Below are 11,497 nucleotides of genomic sequence, written 5' to 3' on the forward strand. Positions count from 1 at the left end.
CGGCCACACTGGAACCGTGGCTTCCTGGCCGGGACGGTGGAGGCAGGCACACTGCGAAGGGGAGCACAGCTGAATGCCACCCAGGCTGAGCTCTGGTTAGTGACCCTGAGCATCTGCATCAGTTCCGTCTGTGCTCTGAGACAGCTCTCTTCGCCAGGCCTCCCTGATGAGGATATTGTGACCTCAGCTGTAGAAATAGGGAGCCTGAGGCTCAGAGAAGTTGAGGGTTTTGCTTAGGCTGGCACAGTGCCAAGTGGTCAAGCAGCATCTAGGACTCATGTCTCTTGCAGGCTAGGTTCTTTCTGCTCTTCACACACTACCTAGAGTAACTGTAAAAGAAGCCTAAATAACTAACTGGAATGTGATTTTAAATCCCTGATTGATGAATGATGGCCTATAAAATGACTTCCCTGGTGGCTCAGACGGTAAAGCGTCTGCCTACAATGCGGGAGACCCGGGTTCAATCCCTGGGTCGGGAAGATCTCCTGCAGAAGGAAATGGCAACCCACTCCAATATCTTGCCTGGAAAATCCTATGGACAGAGGAGTCTGGTGGGCATTGCTTCCCAGCTGGCGCTAGTGGTAAAGAACCTGCCTGCTAGTGCAGGAGACACAAGAGACATGGGGTCAATCCCTGAATTGGGAAGATCCCCTGGAATAGGAAATGGCAACCCACTCTAGTATTCTTGCCTGGAGAATCCCATGGACAGAGGAGCCTGGTGGACAACAGTCCATGAGTGAGTGCGTGCGTGAGTAAAATCACTCAGTCATGTCTGACTCTTTGGGACCCCACGGTCTGTCCATGGAATTCTCCAGGCAGGAATACTGGAGTGGGTTACCATTCCCTTCTCCAGGGGATCTTTCCAACCCAGGGATTGCACTTGGGTCTCCTGCATTGCAGGCAGATTCTTTGCCATCTGAACTACAGTCCATGGGTCTGCAAAGAATCAGACACAACTGAACACGCTAACATAAAATATATTAATACTTCTAATTTTAACACTTCATTTAAAATTAGGTGATAAAAACATAAATATAAAACTTATTAAAGATAAAAATTTCTTAAGGATAAAATTGTGTATTAAAGCATTTTGCAGGGCTTCCCTGGCGGCCCAGGGGTTAAGACTCAGCACTTTCTCTGCTGTGACCCAGGTTCAGTCCCTGGTCAGGGCATGACGATCCCACAAGCAAAAAAAACCTCTTTGCCAGTTGACATCTGCCATGTCAAAGCTGCTGTCTCTGTATGCTTTTTTAAAGCAGCATGCTATTTTTTCTTCCCAGTGAATGCTGTTTCCTTTCCAAAAGTCCCCTGTGGGCTGTGTGAAAATTTAAGGTTCTTTGTTCCTGGGAAATGATTTGGAACTCTTGCTGCAGGACATACAGTAGAAACATTTTTGAAGGAAGCATTCACTACGTGGGATGCAGAAATCTGACAGGATCACTAGGTGGAGAGAATGTAGTTTGGTTCAGAATTTTCTCAACTCTTTCCTCCATTCTGCAAACCCTCAGAGGACCAGCGAGGACTCCCCTCTTTGTCATTATAGCGCCGGGCCACCAGCGCCCCCTAGAGGTCCGAGATGGGCTACACCCGGGTAATCGGGAGACCAAGCCAGGTGATGGGGGGGACTGCGGACGGTCTCCGTGAGCCTGGCTAGTGCTGCCCTCTGCTGTTCAGAGGGGGGAATTGCCACCGTGGTACTTGGGCATTGCAACTTAATCCTGTCAACCGGCTTTAGAGAAAAAACCTAGCGGTTATATCCTTCACTTTTCTATCTGGCCCACAGCCCCTGCCTTACTGCAAAGAGCTAATCGGGAGTGTGTTTTTGCTGTGTCAAATGAATTGAATGCTGTCTTCAAAAATGATGTTGGAAGAGTCTATCTCATCTTCAGAATGCTTCTGAGACTGTTTCACCTGCCGTCAGTAAGAGAAAGGAGACGGCGAGGTGTACTGAGGCTTCATCAGAAAGATGGGCTTAGAGCCTGCTAGCGTACGTATGGCTCCGAGCAGCTTTCTCATTCCAACTTCAATTTTCTAATTTTTAAGATAGAATGAACATATTAACCTTGCCAAACTTTGAGAGGATTCAACAAGTTAATGTTTAAAAAAATACCTGATAAACGTTTGAAAATTAGAGTTTATATAAGAGGTTATGGAATGCCTACTAGTAGATTCAAAAATTCACTATTTGAATTTTTCAAGATTACATTAAAAGGAACAACAGATTAATTTTTTCATTGAGTCTATTTGAAAAGGAAACCTACTTCAGCACTACATGTATGCGAATGTTGTATTATTACTTGTATTAAAATTAAAGATGAAAAGTAGCAAAACTTCTAAATATATAAAATTATTTCAACAGTCATAGTACTTAGTCATTCTGTCATACCCAACTCTTTCCAACCCCATGGACTGTAGCCCACCAGGCGCCTCTGTCCATGAGATTCTCCAGGCAAGAATACTGGAGTGGGTTGCCATGCCCTCCTCCAGGGGATCTTCCCAACATCGGGCTCACCTGTGTCTCCTGCACTGCAGGCGGATACTTCCCATCTAATCAACAAGCAAGAGTCTGGTCTGCAGAGATTATTGATTCCACAGCAGGGATGGTTTTCTCTGCAGGGTGCGCCGGTCACTGTCCAAAGCTCTGCTGCCCATCTGAAACACACGAGTCACAAACAATGTCACGAATATTAGGTGAAATTTCCAGAGCCATGTTGTCGGTGTGGAAGATTATTTTCAGTTAGTGAAGACTGCGTTGTCTTTCATCTCACTTTCTAAAAGAGAGCATTCTGGCCTCAGAGCCTGCGGTCCTAAATCTGAGTCCAAGTCTGATCACCTCGCAAGCACCTCTCAGGTGCTGGACAGGGTCTTAGAGACGGACGTCTTAGCCCAGCGGACACAGAGGCCATCAGACACACAGACACACCGTCCCTGCCCGGTGCGGCCGGACTGTCCCCTCCGCCCCTGCCCCGCACGCGCCCTCTGCTCCCTCTTTCCCCACCGCGACTCTCGGCCGTTTCTCTGACCCTGGTGTCAAACTTGGCATCTTCCCTGATGACTTAGGAGGCAGAAGACACACGTCACACTGAATTTTCATTTTTCTAATTACAAAGTGAACACATGCTTCATAACATTTTGACCTTGCTGAAATATAAGCAGGCCACAATGGGACTGAAAGGCCCCCACAGCTACTTTGTCACTGAAGATGAACGTGCAGCGCGTCAGAATCTGCGGAATGCAGCTAACGTGGCGCTGACAGGGAAACTTCAGAAAATAAGAAAAGCTTCAGGCCAGTAATAGAAGTTCCCAACTCAAGAAATTAGCAAAAGAAGGCCAAAACAGGTGCAAAACAAGAAAAATGAGGGAAAAAATGATAAAGGCAGTAATCAATATTATTTAAAACAGAAAAACATCAAGAAAATCAATGAAACACAGTTCTTCTGCTTAAAAATGAACAGAAGTGACACACCTTTAGAAAGCCTGAAAAAGATGAATAGAAAACAAAATCAGCAATATCAGGCACAAAACAATAGACATAACTGCAGAGGCTGTGGTCACTAAAGGACAGAAAGGGAGCTCTGTGAACCAGGCACATACGTGTGACAACTTGGAAGAAAGGGGCCAGTCCCTGGAGAATGCACACTGCCAAAAATCGACCGAAATGAAGTGGACAACTTGAATAGGGTTACGGCCTTCTTAAAAAACTGACCTTGCACTACAAGTTCTGAAAAGGAAATATCCAGAGCCAGATGGCTTCACTAGTAAACCTCAGCCAACCGCCTCTAGAAAACGGCAGAGAAGGGAAGACTCTGAACCCAGTGTGAGCAAATACCATCCAGAATACATAGGGAGCTCCTACAACTCAGCAACCAAAACACACAAATAATATGATTTTAAAATGGGCAAAAGGCTTGAGAGGCATTTTTCCAAAGAAGACATACAAATGGCCAACAAGTACAAGGAAAGCAGCTCACTAGTCATCAGAGAAATGCGAGTCAGAGCCTCGATGCGAGACGCTGCCCACCTGTCAGGATGGGCAGCATCAGAAAGTCAGAAACAGCCGCAGCAAAGGGACTCGAGCAGTGTGGGTGGGGACGCAAGCCGGTGCCACCACTGCGGAAAACAGCATGGGGGGTGGTCCGCGACAATCAAAACAGGACCGCCCCACTTCCGGGTATTTATCTGCAGGAGGTGGAGTCAGGATCTCAGAGTTGCTGGCTCCGTGGTCAGTGCCGCCTGATCCACACCAACCAGGGCCGGGAAGCGACTAAGCCTGCATCGGAATGAGTGGACCAAAGACACGGAGCACATCCCCCCGGATGCTCTTCAGCCAAGAGAGAGGGGAGACCCTGCCACTGGCACCAGCAGGGGTGGGCCCGAGGGCGCTGTGCAGAGTGAAACCAGGCAGACCGAGAAAGACAAACGCCGCACAATCTCAGTAACCGTGAAATCCCAAAAGTCCAGCTCATGGAGACAGAGAGTAGAAGGCTAGTTTCCATGGACTGGGAGGTGGAGGAAATGGGGGAGGGAGTATTTCTCAAAGGATGCAGACTTTCAGTTATAAGAGGCATGAGTTCTGCGGATCTGGTGTTCAGCGTGGGAACCAAAACTATTAAAACTGTGTCGAATATTTGCAACGTGCTTACACTACAGACACGAACTAACTCATTGGAAAAGACCCTGATGTTGGCAAATATTGAAGGCAGGAGGAGAAGGGGACGGCAGAGGACGAGGTGGTTGGATGGCACCACTGACTTGACGTACATGAGCTCAAGCAAACTCTGTGAGACTGACGGACAGGGAGGCCTGGCGTGCTGCAGTCCGTAGCGTCGCAAAGGGTCACACACGACTGAGCGACTGAACTGAACTAAGCACCACGGAGTTTAAATGTTCTTGCCACAAGTATGCACACACAAATGCAAACTGTTTAGAGTGGTGGGTTTGTTAACTCACTGATGAGGTAATCATTTATACATGTATCAAATCTCCTGTCCTGCCCCCTAACCTTACACGGTGTTACTGACCATTATATCTCAATAAAACTGCAAAGAATGAAGGTCACACATAAACAGGCAAAAATGTGTCCTTCGCGTTTATTTTTATCCTTTAAAATCTTGCTGTCTCAACACACAGCTACAAGCTCCTTTCTATATATACATAAAAAATGCGCGAAGATATTTCAAAGGAAGGAAAAAAGCTGTTGTTTATTTTAGGGTAATGAGCATTACCTCGCTCAGGAAATGTCCTTTCTATCCACCTCAAGTTCCTTTTAGCATCTGGTTGAGATGAAGAGAAAATGGCCCTCTGATATTAAATCAATATCAAAGAAGGGGTGTTTGAGATCAGGTTTCCCTCCGCCAGCGTCGTCTTCGCAATAATGCTTAGAAACGGCGCTGCGGTCCCTGCCAGCGGCAGACTCAAAAGTGCAATTTTGGCAAAATAAATAAAATGATGGTTAAAAAATGATTTTCTTCTGCACTGATCTCATAGGTCACCAGATTGTAATCAAGGACACATTTCTTGCAAGGTTGTAGCACACATGGGAGATGGTTGGAAAGAAAAGCCATTGTTGTATATTTAAATGATGCAGGAGATAAAAGATAAGAGGCGACCACACTAACTGTGCACCTACTAAGCGCAGGAGTAACATCTCCCAGCAGCCCCAGAGGACGGGATTGCTGGCACTGTCCGCCGTTTCCAGTCCTGGCTGCACAGCTGCATGAAAAAGCCCACGACCCCACCGGGGTCTCGGGGGCCTGGCCCAGGGCGGGTGCTCTGTGTGCAGCCCAGGCCCCCCTCCTCTTCTCCGCAGAGCCTCGCTCTCAGCCACCGCGGGACGGACGCACCTTTCTGCTCGCTGACTCCTGCCTGCTTCTGGCCTGTGTACGCCCACTGTGCAGTGTCCCTAGAGGTCACCCCCAACCTGAGTCCTTGGTACTGACACCCTGGGGGCCCATCCCCCAGCAGGGACCCATGACCACCGCCCGCCCAGGACCCCTGAGGCCAGTCTCACACCATCCTCGACCGAATCCTGCAGAGTCTGGGCAGGCGGTTGATATTCAACCAGGAAAAGAAGTGCAAAACGCAGCTAAAATGCCAGCTCGCAAGTTTTCTATTCGCATCGCTTTTCACTGTGGACACTTCCCCAGAACTGGGGATGAGAGGAGCTTCCCGGCCCACCTCACAGGGTTGGGACGAGGAGATGGCGCAGGCAGCGCAGAGCCTGCCCCAGGAAGGTGAACTGCTTCCCCAGAGCTGAACCACCGAGCAGAGCGGCAGCTGTCACTCCCGAGGACGAGGCTCGGGGCGGCCTTCAGGGAGCGGACCCACGAGGGGCGCTTCCACAGGGCTGCTCCTGTCCCCGCCCCGCGGCCAGCACCCTGGTCCCCATCACCTCCCGTCCGCCCAGATGACCGCCTGTGTTCAGGAGCATCTCCTTCCACGGAGTCAGGACCGTGGTCCCCCGGGTCCATGGAGCTCCCATCACTGTCCTTGCCTCCCCCCGGGTTCCTGCTCCGTCAGCCGCCCCTCGAGGAGCAGAGCACCCAGGTTACACCCTATCTTCACTGAGAGTTTATGTTCCGTGTACACACAGCATCGTCATTCCCCCGCCCACCACCTCTGGGGCTGCTCCCAGGGTGTGGACCCCACACGTCTGGACACCGGAGGAGCCCTCGGGAATGGGTCTCAGGTGCCAGGGGCGGTCAGCTGGCCCGCCGGCCTGTGGAGGCCGAGCCCACGCTCTGCACGGCGCCCTCGGCTCTCGACCTGCAGTTCATCCACTGCACCATGAGCTCCTGGAGGGCAGAGGCCACGTCGTATTAGTACCTGCCTCCCATTATCGATGTATTGCCTTTCAATAAGTGTTTGCTATGAATAAATAAATGAATGCTGATTAAATACAATTCAAAAGGCACTCAGGGGAAAGACCATTCATGAGTCATAAATATTTTGAGGGAGGGCCAAGGGGGAAGCATCCATCAGCGCTTTGGGAGGCTGAGAAAAGACACCTGTGCTCCTCACTTCGTCCCCGTGCAAGAGCAGAAGTGCAGTCTGGTGTTCCTTAGTTTTGGAATATCACCAGTAAGTTGAAAGTTGTTTTCCTCTGAATCGATAGGCCGTCAACCTACCTTCAGCGCTCGCCGTTTCCGGGCAGCCTCTCCCCACGAGGTCGTCATCGCAGAAGCCCAAGGTCCACCGCCCAGGACTCTGTCCCCACGGTGATGGCACGTGGGCTCCTCAGGCTGACCCCAGGGGGGTGAAGCCCTGCTTCCCTCCACGGGACTTTGTGTCTCAGCCACTAGTCACGTCTAAAGCCTTCCAAACCTCCCTGGTGTTAACTATATGATCAGGGGCCCCATGAAATTACTTCCTGTGAAAAATTAATGGCTTCTTTGGAAAGTACTAAGTGTGTCTTTTCCAAACTAAGTAAGTTTCCCCAGGTTCTGGGATCTGGGTTTAGGGTCAGTCTGTTCACTCTTCTGACCTTCCTGGTTTTACAGAGCTCAGCCTTGCGCTCAAAGGCTTCCGTGTTCAGACAGGTGACTCCGTCCTTCCAGCTTGCTTTCTCGCGAGAGGTGATCGACTGCAGCCCGTCTTTGCTCAGCACATCTCTCGCTCCCTCTGTGCTGGGGGTGGACTGTCAGCGTCTCCCGAGCCATTCCAGCATGGACTTCATGCACTTTGTCCCAGAGGAGGCCGGGAGCTCCTCCCATCCACCTTCAGCAGCTGTTCGGTGACCTGCGGCATTTCTCTGTACTCACTGAGCTTATAAGCTGTCTACAAGACACCAGAGCATTTTCTATCTTCTGAATTTCCTCCCATCACACATGCAAACAGATCACTCACGAGGCCCAGCAAGGCCCCCTCAGACCTTCCAGTTTTCAAAATGCATTTGGAATTGCTTCTTCCTTACTTCAAGCAGTGGCAAATCCAAGGGATCATGGAGTCAGGAAAGACCTAGATGTCTCCTATGGATTTTTTTTTTTTTTTTTGCCTGTGTGACTTCCCTGGTGTCTCAGACAGTAAAGAATCTGCCTGCAATTCAGGAGAGCCAGGTTGGGAGGATCCCCTAGAGAAGGGAATGGAACCCACACCAGTATTCTGGCCTGGAAAATCCCATGGACAGAGGAGCCTGGCAGGCTACAGTCCATGGGGTCACACAGAGTGAGACACGCCTGAGCGACTAGTGTACACACACAACATTCAATTATTTGCCCAGCTATTTTTATGTTTCAGCACTGTTTCGATGGCACATTATTATGACTGGCTCATCTAAATAATGAACCGCGGCTAAATGGATTTATTGGGGAAAAAGAGAAATGTGATCTCGACGACTCAGATGGTGGTGTATGCTCGCAACCAGAAGAATTTGTTCGGCCAGTGAGTGAAGCACAGAACACGCAAATTCATCAGTAACCAGGACGGCTCATCTGTTATGACAAAATGATGTTCATTTGGATTTTACTGATTGTATAGCTTTGTCTTATTCAATTTCCTATAAGTATAAGGAGCTCATACATAATTTTATATTTGTACATATTTGAAGTATTAGTCGCTCAGTCGTGTCTGACACTTTGTGACCCCGTGGACTGCAGCCCACCAGGCTCCTCTGTCCATGGAATCCTCCAGGCCAGAATACTGGAGTGGGTAGCTTTTCCCTTCTCCAGGGGATATTCCTGACCCAGGGATCAAACCCAGGTCTCCTGCATTGCAGGCAGATTCTTTATCATCTGAACTACTGGGGAAGATCTGTCCATATTTGAGTATTAGCATAATTAAAAAATAATTTATTGAAACTTTAGAGCCAAAGTATTTTCTTTCAAGCGAGATACATGTATCTCTCAAGTTTTAGAAAAAATAACCTTAGCTTACATTTCTCCTTTATTAAACATACAACATACTATATGATATGTATATAAACATTTGAAATATTGGTTCCAATCTATCCTTTGAGGTTAACGGACTTTGATTTTTTTTTATTGCTGAATGTATTAAGTAATACTTATTTTGTTTTAAAAGTTCCTCCTGTGTCTAACCAGGTGACTGAAGCCTCTTCATTTCGCCAGGATCCAGTCTGCCACCCACGGGAAACGCCGGGAAGACCCTGCTGGTGTTGGGGGCTGTGAGCACAGCCCTCTGCTGGGTGTGGCTGTGCTCCCTGTGGGAACGTGTACCCAGAGTTTCATTTGTTTGTACTGAACTTCTCTATTTAGTCTTCAGGCACACTTTCCACGCTTCCTGTTCTGAAACCGAGCAAAGAATTTACCTAATCTACCTATCACATGATGGACATGAGTTTGAGCAAACACCGGGAGACAGCAGAGGACAGGGAAGCTTGGTGGGCTGTGGTCCACAGAGCCGCAAAGGGTCGGACACAACTGAGTGACTGAGCAGCAACAACGACTAATCACCAGGCTTCCCTGGCGGCTCAGATGGTAAAGAACTGCCGAGCAAGGCAGGAGACGCGGGTTCCATCCCTGGGTCGGGAAGATGCCCTGGCGGCTCAGGTGGTAAAGAACCGCCGACCAAGGCAGGAGACGCGGGTTCCATCCCTGGGTCGGGAAGATGCCCTGGCGGCTCAGGTGGTAAAGAACCGCCGACCAAGGCAGGAGACGCGGGTTCCATCCCTGGGTCGGGAAGATGCCCTGGTGGCTCAGGTGGTAAAGAACCGCCGACCAAGGCAGGAGACGCGGGTTCCATCCCTGGGTCGGGAAGATGCCCTGGCGGCTCAGATGGTAAAGAACTGCCGACCAAGGCAGGAGACGCGGGTTCCATCCCTGGGTCGGGAAGATGCCCTGGCGGCTCAGGTGGTAAAGAACTGTCGACCAAGGCAGGAGACACGGGTTCCATCCCTGGGTTGGGAAGATGCCCTGGCGGCTCAGGTGGTAAAGAACCGCCGACCAAGGCAGGAGACGCGGGTTCCATCCCTGGGTCGGGAAGATGCCCTGGAGGAGGAAATGGCAACCACTCCAGTAAGCTTGCCTGGGAAATCCATGGACAGAGGAGCCTGGGGGGATGCAGTCCACAGGGTCACAGAAGGTCAGACGTGATCTAACTAATCATTGCACCTTCCCAAGTTAGATTTCTTCTTTCGTTGATTTTCAGACGGAGAAGTAAAGCCGTTTCACAGTAAAGTCTCCCTGTGAAAGCCTCCGGTGGCTCCTCACTCTCTGCCCCGTGAGTCATCCCTCAGACTCAGCAGCCGGAGGCCGTGCAGACGTCAAGTGTGGGGCCGGCAGGATGGTCCTCCCGCCCTTCTCCCGCGTCCTTCCTGACAGCACTCTGGGGTGGTTGCTGTCATTTCCTGTGGCCGCAGCAGGCCGTCCCACTTAGATGGCCTTGGCCTTGGCCAAGGTGCTTCCCTTGGACACCTCCCAGAACCACCCCCCCGCCTGCAGCCGCTGCGTCACCCCCCACCGGCCTTCCTGACCCCCGGCCCAGGAGTCCTGCTCCTCTGACCTTTACCCCTCTTGCCACCAGACTCATCCATCCTCGCTGCTGAGTCCCCTCCAAGCCTCTGATTCACCCATGCTGCTCCTGCTAAGTCGCTTCAGTCGTGGCCGACTCTGTGCGGCCCCAGAGACGGCAGCCCACCAGGCTCCCCTGTCCCTGGGATTCTCCAGGCAAGAACACTGGAGTGGGTTGCCATTTCCTTCTCCATGGATTCATCTAAAAAGCTTATTCGGTGCCTGCGACAGGCTGGGCCCCGGGTCGGTGCTGGGAGCCTGGCGAGAAGTAAAGTGTATGCCTGTCCTCAAGGGCCTCGCGGGTGAGGCGAGCAGATAAGGACATACTAGGTGGGAAACGGCTGCTCACCAGCCCTGGCTCCTGCCTCGGGTGTTTCAACACACCTGGGAGCCCTCGTCCCCTCCCCGGACCAGGAATTTACTAGCAATGGGTCAGATAAGTCCCAACATGGAGCAGCGTCTGTGCACAGATGCACTTGACACGCGCTGCGTTCGTTTGGAAAGAGAACTGCTCGTAAAATGCCAGCAGAGACCTGGGCTGGAGCACGGGAATGTCGTCCCCTTAGACCCCCGGTAGAAGAGCAGGCTCCACCCACCGCTGACTCCCCAGCCTTCTTCACCCCCTTCTTCCCGAGTTTCTGGAGGTCTGACTGCAGCTTAAGTTCAGGCTGGGGTCAGAGGTGAAGGAGCACATCAGTGTCCAGGGCCAGGGCAGGCTGTGGCTCCTGTGCCAATGACTGTCCAGCTCCTTCTTTTCTGTGTGGAACTGAGGCTGCTCTTGAGCTGGAGGAAGAAAGATCCGAAATGTGCTGTCCCTGGGTGGCCACACCTCCCAGTAGGAGGCTGTGCTGAGAACCCCGTCCCAAAACTGGCGGACAGAGTCTGGGGCCAAGAGTCAGGCACCGTGGTCCCTGCCTGCCTGGGGGGCCCAGGGTATGGGTGGTCTCTGAGCCGCAATGAAGCTTAAACCGAGGCAGGGGAGCATGGTCCCGATCCGCCCGTCCATGGATCTATCCGTTGATAGGTCGGGT

This window comes from Bos indicus, chromosome 12 (genome assembly GCF_029378745.1).
Source record: "Bos indicus isolate NIAB-ARS_2022 breed Sahiwal x Tharparkar chromosome 12, NIAB-ARS_B.indTharparkar_mat_pri_1.0, whole genome shotgun sequence".
NCBI classification, from domain to species: Eukaryota; Metazoa; Chordata; class Mammalia; order Artiodactyla; family Bovidae; genus Bos; species Bos indicus.